The sequence below is a fragment of the Rattus norvegicus genome, chromosome 19, assembly GCF_021556685.1.
Source record: "Rattus norvegicus strain SHRSP/BbbUtx chromosome 19, alternate assembly SHRSP_T2T, whole genome shotgun sequence".
In the NCBI taxonomy this organism is placed as follows: domain Eukaryota; kingdom Metazoa; phylum Chordata; class Mammalia; order Rodentia; family Muridae; genus Rattus; species Rattus norvegicus.
The window spans coordinates 22,886,219-22,901,410 of record NC_141552.1 but is presented as its reverse complement, the minus strand read 5'-3'; the positions used below and the strand labels follow the sequence as shown (position 1 = coordinate 22,901,410).

The window sequence follows — 15,192 nt, the reverse complement described above, 5'->3', positions numbered from 1 at the left end:
AGGTTATGTTTGTGTGCTTTCATTCTCTTTGTTTTGTTGCCAAGACGATTAGTTTCTTGCTTCTTCTAGGGTATAGCTTGCCTCCTTATGTTGGGCTTTACCATTTATTATCCTTTGTAGTGCTGGATTTGTAGAAAGATATTGTGTAAATTTGGTTTTGTCATGGAATATCTTGGTTTCTCCATCAATGTTAATTGAGAGTTTTGCTGGATACAGTAATCTGGGCTGGCATTTGTGTTCTCTTAGGGTCTGTATAACATCAGTCCAGGATCTTCTGGCCTTCATAGTTTCTGGCGAGAAGTCTGGTGTGATTCTGATAGGTCTCCCTTTATATGTTACTTGACCTTTTTCCCTTACTGCTTTTAATATTCTTTCTTTATTTTGTGCGTTTGGTGTTTTGACAATTATGTGACGGGAGGTGTTTCTTTTCTGGTCCAATCTATTTGGAGTTCTGTAGGCTTCCTGTATGTCTATGGGTATCTCTTTTTTTAGGTTAGGGAAGTTTTCTTCTATGATTTTGTTGAAGATATTTACTGGTCCTTTGAGCTGGGAGTCTTCCCTCTCTTCTATACCTATTATCCTTAGGTTTGATCTTCTCATTGAGTCCTGGATTTCCTGTATGTTTTGGACCAGTAGCTTTTTCCGCTTTACATTATCTTTGACAGTTGAGTCAATGATTTCTATGGAATCTTCTGCTCCTGAGATTCTCTCTTCCATCTCTTGTATTCTGTTGGTGAAGCTTGTATCTACAGCTCCTTGTCTCTTCTTTTGGTTTTCTATATCCAGGGTTGTTTCCATGTGTTCTTTCTTGATTGCTTCTATTTCCATTTTTAATTCCTTCAACTGTTTGATTGTGTTTTCCTGGAATTCTTTCAGGGATTTTTGCGATTCCTCTCTGTAGGCTTTTACTTGTTTATTAATGTTTTCCTGTGCTTCCCTAAGTGTGTTCAGGTCTTTCCTGAAGTCCTCCAGCATCATGATCAAATATGATTTTGAAACTAGATCTTGCTTTTCTGGTGTGTTTGGATATTCCATGTTTGTTTTGGTGGGAGAATTGGGCTCCGATGATGGCATGTAGTCTTGGTTTCTGTTGCTTGGGTTCCTGCGCTTGCCTCTCGCCATCAGATTATCTCTAGTGTTACTTTGTTCTGCTATTTCTGACAGTGGCTAGACTGTCCTATAAGCCTGTGTGTCAGGAGTGCTGTAGACCTGTTTTCCTCTCTTTCAGTCAGTTATGGGGACAGAGTGTTCTGCTTTCGGGCGTGTAGTTTTTCCTCTCTACAGGTCTTCAGCTGTTCCTGTGGGCCTGTGTCTTGAGTTCACCAGGCAGCTTTCTTGCAGCAGAAAATTTGGTCTTACCTGTGGTCCCGAGGCTCAAGTTCGCTCGTGGGGTGCTGCCCAGGGGCTCTCTGCAGCGGCAGCAACCAGGAAGACCTGTGCCGCCCCTTCCGGGAGCTTCAGTGCACCAGGGTTCCAGATGGTCTTTGGCTTTTTCCTCTGGCGTCCGAGATGTGTGTGCAGGGAGCAGTCTCTTCTGGTTTCCCAGGCCTGTCTGCCTCTCTGAAGGTTTAGCTCTCCCTCCCACGGGATTTGGGTGCAGAGAACTGTGTATCCGGTCTGTTTCCTTCAGGGTCCGGCGGTGTCTGTGGCAGGGGTCCTGCCGCTCCTGGGCCCTCCCCCACGGGAGCCCAGAGGCCTTATACAGTTTCCTCTTGGGCCAGGGATGTGGGCAGGGGTGAGCAGTGTTGGTGGTCTCTTCCGCTCTGCAGCCTCAGGAGTGCCCACCTGACCAGGCGGTTGGGTCTCTCTCTCACCGGGTCTGGGCCAAATTTTTCTTTAAATGTCTGTGCCATGGCAATGCTATACCACACACTAGTTTTTCACTAAATAATACATTCATAGAGATCACCGTGTGATCTAATATTTTGTAACATAACTTAGTAATGTTCTCTCTATTATAGAAATCAAGTTCTCACATGTGTATTCTGGTCTTTTTCTGTCATATCTGAGTACATCATCATGGGAATCCCAAGGAACATCAAACCTGGGCTTTTGAAACTGTTGCATGTGGCCAACTGGGAATCAAAACCACCCAGGAGACTACGGATACTTGACACACATCAATTCCCCTCCCTATTTTCATATAGTTTATGGGAAGAGTTCACCATTGCTGACCATGTTTCATTATCCAACGTGCTACTAAATAGAACAGTTGGGGTAAAGGAGGTCACCCACAAAGCATAAACACCCATCTCAGATAAACATGTATGGTTCATTGAATCTAAACATCAATGAATTTCAGGACACAATTAAATGTCGAAACCTAAGGATAATAGATAGTGAAGAGAATTAAGATTTCTAGTTCATAGGTCCAGTAAACACCTTCAACAAATCATAGCAGAAAACTTCCATAAGGTAAAGAAAGAAAAGACCATAAAGGTACAACAAGCTTACAGAACATCAAATTAATTATACCAGAAAGAATTCCTCCATTCACACAATAATTAAAACACTAAATGCACAGATCAAAGAAAGAACATTAAAAGGGGTAAGGTATTGAAGAGCTAAATTTCAAAAAGTCAGTCACAAACAAAGTGCTTACATGCCTGAGAGAATTTGAGATAGGGTTCACCGACCCGGCTATCAGCCCCCAAGGACACTGGCCATCTGGAGCCACCCCCTCCCCTTCCTTCACTCCCTGAGGATGAGTCATCCCCCTGCTGAGTGAGATGAGTCACCCTACCCACATTGCTGAGATGCTAGATTACACGTATTCTTTGCTGATGTAACTCCGCACTAAAAGTAACTGTGCACCATTTGAATCAGCCAATCATGTGTAACAGCGCGAAATCCCCTGGCTTTCCCTATATAAACCCCTGCCTTTAGAGGCTCGAGGTCGGCTCCGTGAGATACGTGTCGTCCCGAGATCTTGTTAATAAAGCTACCTCTTGTTGTTACATCAAGATCGGCTATGCGTGTTTCCTGGGGCAAGCCATAAGGAGACTGGAGGGAGTGTCTCCCCAAATTTGTGGTTCTTTCAGTATAAACATCCAGTAACAAAAAAAATTCAGACGTATCTGAATTACACCAGACTTCTCAACAGAGACTCTAAAGGTCAGAAAATCTTGGGCAGAGCTAATGCAGACACAGGCTCCTATATCCAGCATAATCCTCAATCACCATAAATGGAGAAACCAAGATATTTCTTGTCAAAACAAATTTAATGAATAATTTTTTTTTCCGGAGCGGAGGACCGAGCCCAGGGCCTTGAGCTTGCCAGGTAAGCATTCTACCACTGAGCTAAATCCCCAACCCTACAAAACCAAATATAAACAATACTTTTCTCTAAGAAAGCACAAAAGAGGATAATAGGAGGAAAACTCCAAGACAATAAACTAAACTATACCCAAGAAAAACCAAGAAATTAATCATCTCTCAATAATTTCAAAAAAGAGAAGCACACAAACATAATTTCACCTATAACCAGAAAAAGAAGAGAATGCAGCAATCATTGGCTTTAATATCTGACCAGATCCTCTTTCCCTAATCCCCAAGCTCCCAGGGGCCAAACTGCCAGCCAAAGTGTATGCAAGGATGCTCCATGGTTCAAGGTGAGGCCTATTGCCCCACCAAATGCAGATCCTAGAGGTGTGAGGTGGGGATGGATATGTGTGGGTACAGGAGCACTGTCACATAGGCAAAGCTGAGCAGAAATGGAATGTAAGGTTTGATGAAGGGAGTGTGGAAAGTAGGACAATATTTGAAATGTAAATAAATAAAATAACTAATTAATAAAAAATAGCCAAAAATAAAATAACAAGTAAAAAGGTAAATGAAAATTAAACCAAACCAAACAAACAAACAAACAAAAACTCCTGTAGTGGATTGGCCTAATGCTGCTTGTATTTTAATGCTAATTTGTAGAACTCAAGACTGGTTAACCCCAAATAACTGACCCTGCTCCCAGTTAACTGTGATTATAAAGAAGCCAACAGCCAACAGCTGCACAGCAGAGAGATGGGGGAGGTGAGCTTTGAGGGCTTTGCTAGAGAGGATCATGAGGAGGGAAGGAGGAGGAAGAAGCTGACATAGTATAAAGGAAGAACATGTGTGATGGAGAGGAGAGAAGAAGAGGACAGCAGCCATGGTTAAGGGAGAGGAGAGCCTGGTCCTGAGGGCTGTCCAAGGGGAACAAAAACAGTCAAGATGCTACACAGTCAGTAAGAGCAGCTCTCAGGCGAGCAGAGATCAGCAGAGACCCCAGACCAACAAGCTACTCAAGCATAACTCTATCCAAACTCCCTCTCAATATCCCGGGTCCTCCATGGGCCTGGCCTCAGCGTGTGTCCTGCGTCAGCACATGTGTCTGTCTCAGCTGACATCACTCTGCCCATCAGCCCGAGCCCAAGGAAACAGCGAGAAACCACACAGCCCACCAGAAGGGTTTTTGCTGTGGTTCTATGAAGTCCCAACAAATGCAGCTCAACTACAGAATGCAAGGCAGACCAATGCATGTGTGTCCTTAGTGCAGAACCCTTCATCACATGTCCTTTCACATGCGTGCTTTAGCAGAACATCCTTTTACCTGCATCTGCCTCAGTGAAACATTCCTTCACACATCTGCCTTAGCCTTTCACCTGTGTCCACTTCAGGGAACCACTCCTTCAGGTGTAGAATTTCTCTAGATTAGCAAACCGCATACAGAACATTCAGAACAAAACAAGGTGTGTGGTCAGCATGTCCTTGAGCCAAGTCCCTTCTCCTCGTCAGTGACAGCAGGCCTGTTACAGCAACAATATGAAATGGCTGGCAGGCATGGAACAAAATGGCAAAGGTATTCTGGGGGATGTCACACCGTACCAGCCAGCAGCTCAACTGAATTTTTAAGTTTTGATGGTACAAGTGAATATACTTGACCTTCAAAAACTGAGAGAGCCCATTATAGTATGAACTATATAATCTAGGCCAAGACCACCTCTAGGGCAAAGGCCCTCAGCCTGTGGGTCGTGACCCACACAGGGTCTCCTAGCAGATAGTTTACACTACAATAAAGATTCATTACAGTAGCAAATTTACAGTTGTGAAGTAGCAACAAAATAATTTTGTAGTTGGAATCCCCACAGCATGAGGAACTGTTCTAAAGGGTTGAGGCCATAGGAAGGTTGAGAAACACTGCACTAGGAAATTATGTTTTCTTTCTCTTTCATATTTTTCAGACAGAATCTCAAATTGTAGCCAAGATTGGCTTGGCTTGGAACACGTGTGTAGTTCATGCTGGCATCAGTCTTATGGCAATTCTCCTGCTTCAGCCTCCTACTCAGGAGCCTACCAGGGTGAGATCACAACCACGGGTAATGTGATTGCTGTTCTTGGCTGTCAACTTGAGTGTACCTGGAATTAACTAATGCCAAATGGCTTGATGCCCTGTGAGGGGGAGATCTCTCTCTCTCTCTCTCTCTCTCTCTCTCTCTCTCTCTCTCTCTCTCTCTCTCTCTCCTTCCTTCTTTCTGTTTTCCTCTCTTCAACCCCCTCCTTTTGGTCCTCCTCCTCTTCTTTGGTTTTTTTGAGACAGGGTTTCCCTGTGTAGCTCTGGCTGACCTGGAATTCATTTTGTAGACCAGGCTGGCCTTGAACTCAGAGATCCACCTGCCTCTACCTCCTGGATGCTGATGCTAAAGGCATAAGCACCATTGGATTTTTTTTCTTAATTAAATTTTCTGAAGCAAGAAGACCTACTTGTAATCCAAATCTTGGAGATCAGAAGATAAAGCTTTAATTCAGATCTTTTGAGATGGAAAGGCCCACCTCTAATCTGGACCACACCATCTTTTTTCTTTTTATTTTTTTCATCTTTATTAACTTGAGTATTTCTTATTTACATTTCGATTGTTATTCCCCTTCCCGATTTCCAGGCCAACATCCCTCAACCCTTTCCCCTCCCCTTCTATTTGTGTGTTCCCCTCCCCATCCTTCCCCCATTAGCGCCCTCCCCCCAACAATCATGTTCACTGGGGGTTCAGTCTTGGCAGGACCAAGGGTTTCCCCTTCTGCTGGTGCTCTTACTAGGCTATTCATTGCTAGGTATGGAGTTGGAGTCCAGGGTCAGTCCATGTATAGTCTTTGGGTAGTGGCTTTGGTTGGAATTGTTGTTCATATGGGGTCTTAACCCCCTTCAAGCTCTTCCAGTCCTTTCTCTGATTACTTCAAAGGGGGCCCCATTCCCAGTTCAGTGGTTTAATGATGGCATTCAGCTACGTATTTGCCGTATTCTGGCTGTGTCTCTCAGGAGAGATCTACATCCAGTTCCTGTCGGCTTGCACTTCTTTGCTTCATCCATCTTATCTAATATCTGTATAGGTATGGGCCACATGTGGGGCAGGCTCTGAATGGGTGTTCCTTCTGCCTCTGTTCTAAACTTTGCCTCCCTATTCCCTGCCAAGGGTATTCTTATTCCCCTTTTAAAGAAGGAGTGAAGCATCTGCATTTGGTCATCCTTCTTGATTTTCATGTGTTCTGTGCATCTAGGGTAATTCGAGCATTTGGGCTAATATCCACTTATCAATGAGTGCATACCATGTGTGTTTTTCTGTGATTGGGTTACCTCACTCAGGATGATATTTTCCAGTTCCATCCATTTGCCTATGAATTTCATAAAGTCATTGTTTTTGATAGCTGAATAATATTCCATTGTGTAGATGTACCACATTTTCTGTATCCATTCCTCTGTTGAAGGGCATCTGGGTTCTTTCCAGCTTATGGCTATTATAAATAAGGCTGCTATGAACATAGTGGAGCATGTGTCTTTGTTATATGTTGGTGCATCTTTTGGGTATATGCCCAAGAGAGGTATAGCTGGATCCTCAGGTAGTTCAATGTCCAATTTTCTGAGGAATCTCCAGACTGATTTCCAGAATGGTTGTACCAGTCTGCAATCCCACCAACAATGGAGGAGTTTTCCTCTTTCTCTACATCCTGGCCAGCATTTGCTGTCACCTGAGTTTTTGATCTTAGCCATTCTGACTGGTGTGAGGTGAAATCTAAGGGTTGTTTTGATTTGCATTTCCCTTGTGACTAAAGATGTTGAGCATTTCTTTCGGTGTTTCTCAGCCATTCGGCATTCCTCAGCTGTGAATTCTTTGTTTAGCTCTGAGCCCAATTTTTTAAATAGTGTTATTTGTCTCCGTGAGGTCTAACTTCTTGAGTTCTTTGTATATTTTGGATATAAGCCCTCTATCTGTTGTAGGATTGGTAAAGATCTTTACCCAATCCGTTGGTTGTTGTTTGGACCACACCTTCTGCTGGCAGCTCATATCAAGGACATGGAAGAAGGAAGTTTGCTATATTAATTTGCCTACTTCTTCAGGATTCCTGCATGTACTGAAGAGCAGCTGAAATATCCAGCCTTATGGGGTCCAGGAGTTGCCCCATAAACCACACAAACTCTGACCTCACTTAGAGAGGGATGGTTTTTTGAATGCTCACCCTAAGACTGATCATCAGAGACGTAGCTGAGAATTTGTCAGGCTACGACCCTGGACATTTTTCTAAGTCAGCTTATAAAGCCTAAATCTGTGAGCTCATAGGCAGGTGCTGGAAGGGCTGTCTGGTTGTCAGCCCTGACTCAAGCCATTTTAGACAACAAAGGTTCATACTGACTTTTTATCTGTTTAAAGATTTATTTATTTATATATAAGTACACTGTAGCTGTCTGCAGACACACCAGAAGAGGGCATCAGGTCTCATTACAGATGGTTGTGAGCCACCATGTGGTTGCTGGGATTTGAACTCAGGACCTCTGGAAGAGAAGTCAGTGCTCTTAACCATGGAGTCATGTCTGCAGCCCTCATATGGACCTTTAATTTTATTGGTCCTACATGAAGCTTATAATTATGAAATTTAAGATTAAGAATATTAATAAAAAATAATGCTTATGCCAATATTACTCTGGGACTGGTATGCCAACTCCATTCAGGCTGTGTATGGTTATCTCTTTTCCTTTGTAATTTTATAATTTGTCATTTCAGGGTATGGTGAACTCTTTCAACAAACGCTTGTCCTTGTGGATGGTATTCTATACCAGTAATATGTACAATATGGTATCATTGACAAAATGGTTTTTATTTTTGCTCTGATTGGTATTTTATTTCTCCTTTACAAATTCCACATAATAGAAAAAGGCTTTTTGATAACATTGTTAACTTTGCTGGAAATGATCATATAATCATTTGAAACAGCACAAATGTGCACATACAGGACTGAGGTTTCTGCAGCCTGTAAACACCTCTGTGGGTTTAACAAGGAAAAAAAGCAATTAACTGACAATTCAACTGTAACTCTTAGAAAAACACCGGTTTCCTTACCAAGCACGAGTGTCCTCTACAGGGACCTATCATCCCAGATGGCAATGAGTTCAAGCCTAGGGCAGCCAGTAGCAGCTCCCCACACCAGCTCAGAAGACCCTCCCCACCTAGCACTTCTTCCAAGTGCTCCTTAACCTCATCACAGGTGACAGCAGTCGCCCCAAGAGAGGACAGAGCAGCAGACACAGTGGTGGTGGTTCCCGAGTGTTGTGTGCGGCATTTCATATCCAGCGTCTCAGGAACGTGTCCATGCAAGCATGCGTACCATTCTTTAGACTGCTCCCCTAATTTCTTGAGTGAGGGGACCAGGCCTTCCTAATTCACTTTAGGTGCCTGGAATAACAAAGTATTTCACCAGAAGGGGTGTAAGCAGTGCTATCTGATAAGAATACGAAGAAGGAAAAAGCAGATATCTTAAAGAAAACGTGTGTTCTACTCACACTAAAATATCAGACCAATGCACAATATACTGCAAAACTGTAACACAATACGGCCAAACACAATGTTCAAATATTGAACTGTTCAAGCATGTGAAGATCATCTTCTGAAAGACAAACTGGGTTCTTATTTTGTAGCTACCTTTGTGTAACTTCAACTGCTGTCCCTCAACAAGGTCTGACACTGTCTTGGTACTTGTTAGGAAGTTGGATGAGACAATTTAAGCTCAACAGTCAACTCCCGGGATCTCCCAGCGCTCATTTTCAGCATTCGTCCGAGGACTGGGCATCATCTTCATCCCTCACTTCTCGGTATCTCCCTGAAGACTCCCCTTCTGGATTGTAGCTCTGCATTGTAATATTCAGTCTCTCAGCTAGTTTCTGTGCTGCGAGCTTTGCCCGCATCTTCTCATAATTCTGATTCTGCTCTTTCTGCAGAGCCAGAGACTCTTCTATGGAGAGCAGCTGTGCAGGCAGGGGGTGGAGCAGAAGAAGGCGAGCTGCTGTGACATCATCAAGATGCTGCCTAGCCCTGCGTCTCTGCTCTTCTGAGGAAGCAGGAGACTGAGCCCTCTGACAATGACTTGTTGAGTCACTCTGTTGTGTGGGTAACACATTGGTCTTAAACTTATGAGGAGGGGGCACTGGGTTTCTAGCTCGCATTTCTAGCACTGTCATGTAATGAGGCTTCTTAGGAGTCTCACTCTGCACTTCTGGAAAGTTCTCAGTGCTGGTGTTTTCTTCTGAGGGTTCAGTCTGGTCTGCAGTTGTGATCTTTTGCAATTTAGTGATAAACAGACTGTCGACGCTGCTGGAAACCTCTTCCGCTTGACTTGAATGCTGGGGGAGATGTTCATTAACTTCAGATGGGGGAGCCTGGGCTGTGATGCGGACAGATGGGCTGGTACTCACTGTGCAGCCAGTCTCCAAAGTCTCTTCATTGCCTTTGTGAGTGAGCTGTTTGGTCCCTGTGTTTCTGAGGTTGTTTTAGATGATTCAATGTCTACTGACGAACATTCAGGAACTAATGATGAAGTATCAAGCATCAGGTCAGAATTCTGGGCCTTGTCTATGTCGGTATCAACTCTTGTGGTTGCTTTATGCCTTAGCTTACAGTCATCACTAACAGGATGAAGTAGTTCAGTTCTCCCTCTGACCTCTTCACTTTCTGAAATGGCAGCTTTCAGTTTGGCAGTGGTGTCTGAGATCTTTTTACCTTTGTCGGGCAATTTGCAAATGAATTTTTCTTTGCCCAAAAGTCTCTCCTGGCGCCTCAACCTCTCCTGCAGCTCCGCCAAACTCTGCCGCCCCACGTCCTCAGGAACCGGGGGCTCGAAGCCTCGGGGTAGGGAGCACATTGTGCATGGGCTGAGGCTGGCCCCGCAGGCAGGGTTCCCCAGCAGGGCCCATGGAGGTCGCAGGCTCCGTGGCTGCGGCAACTCTGGAGCACGTGCAGGAGTCGCCATTTTCCTGGAAGAGCCGACAAAATTGTTTAAATTGATAAGAAATATATGTTGGTCCATAATCAGTTTTAATTTTAGAAGGCGGTCCCATAACAGCAGAAGTTTCCAATAGATGCTGTATAACATGAGCAGTGCGTACTCCTGGCAATGGTGTAGCCCATACAAATATTGAAAAATTATCTCTGCTTACATGGATATATGAAAGGCGACCAAACTCAGAAATATGGGTTCCATCCATCTGCCACGATGTATTAGGTTGCATTCTTCTGGGATTAATTTCAGATGGAATACATTTTATAAGTGAAGGCTTACAAATACCACAATTAGCAATAATTTGTTTGGCTTCAGAATAGGGAACCTTATATTTAATATGCAAATATCCTGCATTGGCATGATTATGACTGTTTTCTTCTGGGGTAGCAAATGCCACTAATTGATCAACCATATGATTGCCATGTGTTAAAGATGCTGGCAATCTTGAATGTAATCTAATATGTGTAATAAATATTCTAGAGTTTCAGAATAACAATAGTCCTTTAATATGTGAGAATAACATTTAATATAGGCTTAGATGTAGAAACAACAGCAGTTGCAATATTCTGTACTACTCCTACAACATAAGCTGACTCGGCTATAATATTTTTACATCATGAGTAAAATCCGGCAATACATTAATTACTGCTAATACTTCATTTTGTTGTACTGACCCAAAAGAAGATTCTTGCCCCCAAATTTTATCTTTGGTCCAATAAGCCATCTGTCTTAGATCTTTGGTCTTAGAGCCATCTGTAAACACAGTAACGGCAGATGGTAATGGATCAACAGAAATTAGTGTATTTATTACATTTTTTTTTGTGTTTTTAAGCAATCCCAGAATTTACTATGGGGAAAATGAAATTCAGTATTTCTAGTGTAAGGAATCATGGCTAATTGAAAAACTTCAGACGTCTGCATTAAATATTCCACTTTATTTTTGCTTAATGAGAAAACAAAAGCAGCACAATCATATCCCCACAGTGTAACAGGTCTTTGTATGCCTTGCTGAATAATGAAAGAAATTTGTTCCTCATATATTGTTAATGTTTTGTTAAAGTTAAATTTAATATATATCCATTCTAAAGGCAACTCATCTTGAGCTAAAGTGCCTATAGGATATTCAAGAGTATTTCAATGTATAATTTAATAACTCTATCTGGATCAATACGTGCCAAAAATGCATCTTTCCATTTTCAGAGAAGATATACTTACATGCCTTCATATAAGCATTAATATCCCCAGTCTCCTTTATAGGTAATTATGCTCTCCTATACTCTTCATTAGCATTTTCAAAAGCAAGCATTTTCAGCAGTTGTCCTCTAGCTTCCTCTCCTACCATTGTTCTTTCCAATGTTAATTTTAGTATACATAAAAACTTAATATATGGTTCATAGAAAGTTACTGCCTTTTTCAACCAACCACTATCATCCTTTATAATAAGTTGGTTGGGCCACACCTTGAACCGATGATAGACATTGTCCCAGGATAGACATTCTTTATCAGCAGGTCTCAGGGTAGAACTGGATATGTGACCCTGTTCTACAGTACTGTCCAGAGTGGTAAATGCAGCTTCTGAAGAGGAATGCAGGCCTGGCCTCTAGACCTCCACCTTCCAGGCCTGTCTGGAGAGCCTGATGCCCTGGCAAAAGAGACTCCTTCTCTCCAGAGGAGCACTGCAGTCAAATGACATCTCAGTGATGAAAACTATCAGTCCCCAAAGGCATGCCACTGAGCAGAGATAGCCTCAGTCATGCACCTCTGCCCATCCCCAGTTCCTCATGTCAATAACTCAACCCTTTCATGAACTAGATGGCAATACTTGAGGCAGGATGATCAGTAGTTTACTGGCCAATCTGGGCTCTATGAGACACTCTCCCTGAAATCAGAGCCAGCAGGAAATTCAGTATGAAAGCTCTTTGTAGCCAAGCTCAACAACCCGGTTCAGAGCCTGGGACCCCACACGGTAGGATAAAGTGACTCCCATGCTTTTTCCTCTACCTTCAACACTCATGCTTTGGAATGCACACCCCTACAATGAGATCAATACACATGGAATAAAAATTAAACAGAAAAATTAATGAAGACAATGCAGACAATGTTTTAAAGGATCCTGGGAGTCCTCACTCTGCACTTCCCTTTCCTTTGCCTTGGGAACATCACCTGCACCAGAGGCTGAGACTTCCTGCAAGAGAGAGAGGAGAGATGCACTGTTCATTCCGCTGGAGCTGTGCAAAGACCAGAGCCACCCGCCTTTTTCTGATAGTGGGAACTGGGCCCAAGTGTGGGGTGCTCCTACTAGAGGCACCACAAGAAGAGGACCACCTTCCTCAAACCTTCCTAGAAGTCAGAGCACTGGCTATGGACTTCCCTCAATCCTCAGAGGACTCTCTTTCAGTGATGGCTCAGAGCCTCTTAGGACAGAGAGGGACCAGAGCTTCCCCCCAAAGCAAGATCCCGGTCTTATCTGACAGGTATGAGGGCTTAGGGATGGGACAGAGGATGTGACAAGGTTACATGTAGCACAGGGGCTAGGTTAATAAAGAAATCAAAGAGGAAAGAAACCTGGAAGATTCCTCATCTGTTCTTTTTTGCTCTATTCGTAGGGATGAGGTGGCAGTGTGGGGTAGAGGACTATGACACAGCACAGCCTTCTCTGCTCATGGTGAGCTTTCTAGGCTGCCTGGTCACTGTGACCAGCATCTTTTCAACTGTGCCATTCTACTACCAAGGCTGACACAACTGGTGGACCATGTAGCAATAGGACTGTACTGACTTAGGGACATTTGGAATCACACAATGATCATGTGTCACAGATGGGTTTCTTTTTTTAGAAAAGGATTAAAACAAAAACTATTTTGTCCATATGAGTGAGTACACTGTCCCTGTTTTCAGACACAACAGTAGAGGGTAGAAGATGAGATTAGAAATGGTTATAAGACACAGTGTGGTTGCTGGGAATTGAACTCAGATCCTCTGGAAGAGCAGTCAGTGGTCTTAACCACTGAGCCATCCCTCCAGCCCCAGTATATTGTATTTTCAATATTGTTTGTTTTTATTTCTTTTCTCACCTATGTCTGTATGGAGTTTCTGTGAGTACAGGTACTCATGTGCTTGTGTAAAGGTCAGGGACAACCTGAGCACAGGTCCTCACCTTCTACCTCTCCTCCATGGCTGTGTATGCTAGGCTAGCCCTTCCCCCTAATCCTAGAGACTGTCCACTTTAGGCTCCTATCTCCCTGTGGGAAGTTCTGGATGACAGACACTACTGCATCCAGGTTTATGTGGCTTCTAGGGACCTAAACTGTTGTTGGGCTTGTTCAGCATGAAAATAAACACCATTTCACAGCCCTAGCTGGGCCAGGCAGCACACAGGTCTTTGCTGCTCTTGCAGAAGACTTGAGTTCAGTCTCCAGCACCCGAGTCAGGTGGCTCACAACAACCTGAGACTCCAGGTCCAGGGACTTCCAAGCTCTTCTGGATAAACCTACATGGCAAAAGCAGGGCTGGGAGCTGGAGGCTTCTGGTGTTGGCTTCTCCCTGCAGTAGGGGGCAAATCATGGGCATGTGAGGTAACATGGAATCCTGTAATTCTACAAAGTGCAGAAGCTCCTGATGTCCCTCATGGTGCCCTAGAGCCTGTCCACCACACATGGAGGCTTCAGGAACATGGTCTTTTCCTGACCTGTGTGCACTGTGCATCCTCACTCTCTACCCCCTGCTTTTTGGGGTTGGAAGTCTCAGGTGTAGGAGGCGCCTACCATAGGCCTCTTCTCTCAGCATTTCAGCATTTTACCCACTTGCCCTTCACCAAGCATACTTTGCTCTACACAGTTACCTCAGCCTGTGACCCTCATCCTCCAGACTCTTGTGAAGCAAACACCCATGGGTGTGCAGCTCTCATAGTTAGCCAGGCTAAAGGGGAAGGCAGCAAATCCTTCATGAACTCTACAGCTCCCGAGGCCTAGGAAAATGTCTATACCGGGGCTAAACTCATGCTGACCTGTAAGACTACATTTTTCCTTTAAACAGAAGGATGTGTGGTGGTGGTGGCACAGGCCTTTGATCCTAACACTTGGGAGGCAGAGGCAGACAGATTTCTGAATTCAAGGCAGCTTCCTCTACAGAGCTAATTCCAGGTCAGCTACACAAAAAACAACACTGTCTCCAAGAGTAAAACAAAAAGAGAAAGAAAGAAAGAAAGAAAGAAAAAAAGAAAGAAAGAAAGAAAGAAAGAAAGAAAGAAGTGAAAGAAAGAAAGGAAGGAAGGAAGGATTCATATTTTGTATACAATGAGATGCCTGCCTGTCTATACCTGAACCACCATGTTAACTATAACTCTTGTCACATCTGTATTAATTCAAATACTGAAGGCCAAATGGTTAAATCTTAATGACTATACAATTGGGGGGTGGTGCTGAAGAGATGGTTGGTTTAGTGGCTAAGAGCAGAAGACCAAGGTTCAGTTCCCAGTGTCCACATGGTGGCTCCTATTAACCTGTAATTGCAATTCTAGGGAATCAGTCTGGACTTCACGGGCACCACACATACCACATGGTGCACAAGCATTTATTAGGTGAAACACTCAGGCCCATAAAAATAAGTATATAAAATATATGGTTAACAGACACTGTGATTCAGGAAGTTCTTAGTGACTTTGGTTATCATTTCTCTCTCCCAGAGACCTGTCTTCCTCATGCTCAGCCTCCCTGGCTTCTAGGACATTCCCTAGCTCAGTGGAGCATGAAGTACTCAACACCATAAGCCAAGCATTGCAAAGCCATCTGCACCTTCACTGCTACACCTTCTCCATGGCTGTGTCTAAAGGGAGAGACTTGGAATCTCACAGATGCAAGGCCAAACCTGTTGGGCTATGTGAGCCCAGCCACCCAACAGTCA

The 15,192-nt window shown here is 43.7% G+C and overlaps 1 protein-coding gene and 1 pseudogene across 3 annotated transcripts in view; one reads left to right on the top strand and one right to left on the bottom strand.

Moving 5' to 3' along the window:
* Positions 1 to 9,055: 9,055 nt before the first annotated feature.
* LOC147999144 (DNA-directed RNA polymerase II subunit GRINL1A pseudogene) lies at positions 9,056 to 10,350 on the bottom strand (annotated as a pseudogene).
* The window catches only part of LOC147999107 (uncharacterized), a 924,037-nt gene continuing 918,166 nt past the window's right edge, over positions 9,322 to 15,192 (top strand). For all 3 annotated transcript variants that reach the window (XM_087596179.1, XM_087596178.1, XM_087596181.1), the window contains exon 1: positions 9,322 to 9,383. The gene's annotated coding sequence lies outside the window, so the exon portion shown is untranslated. The remainder of the gene's footprint in view (positions 9,384 to 15,192) is intronic.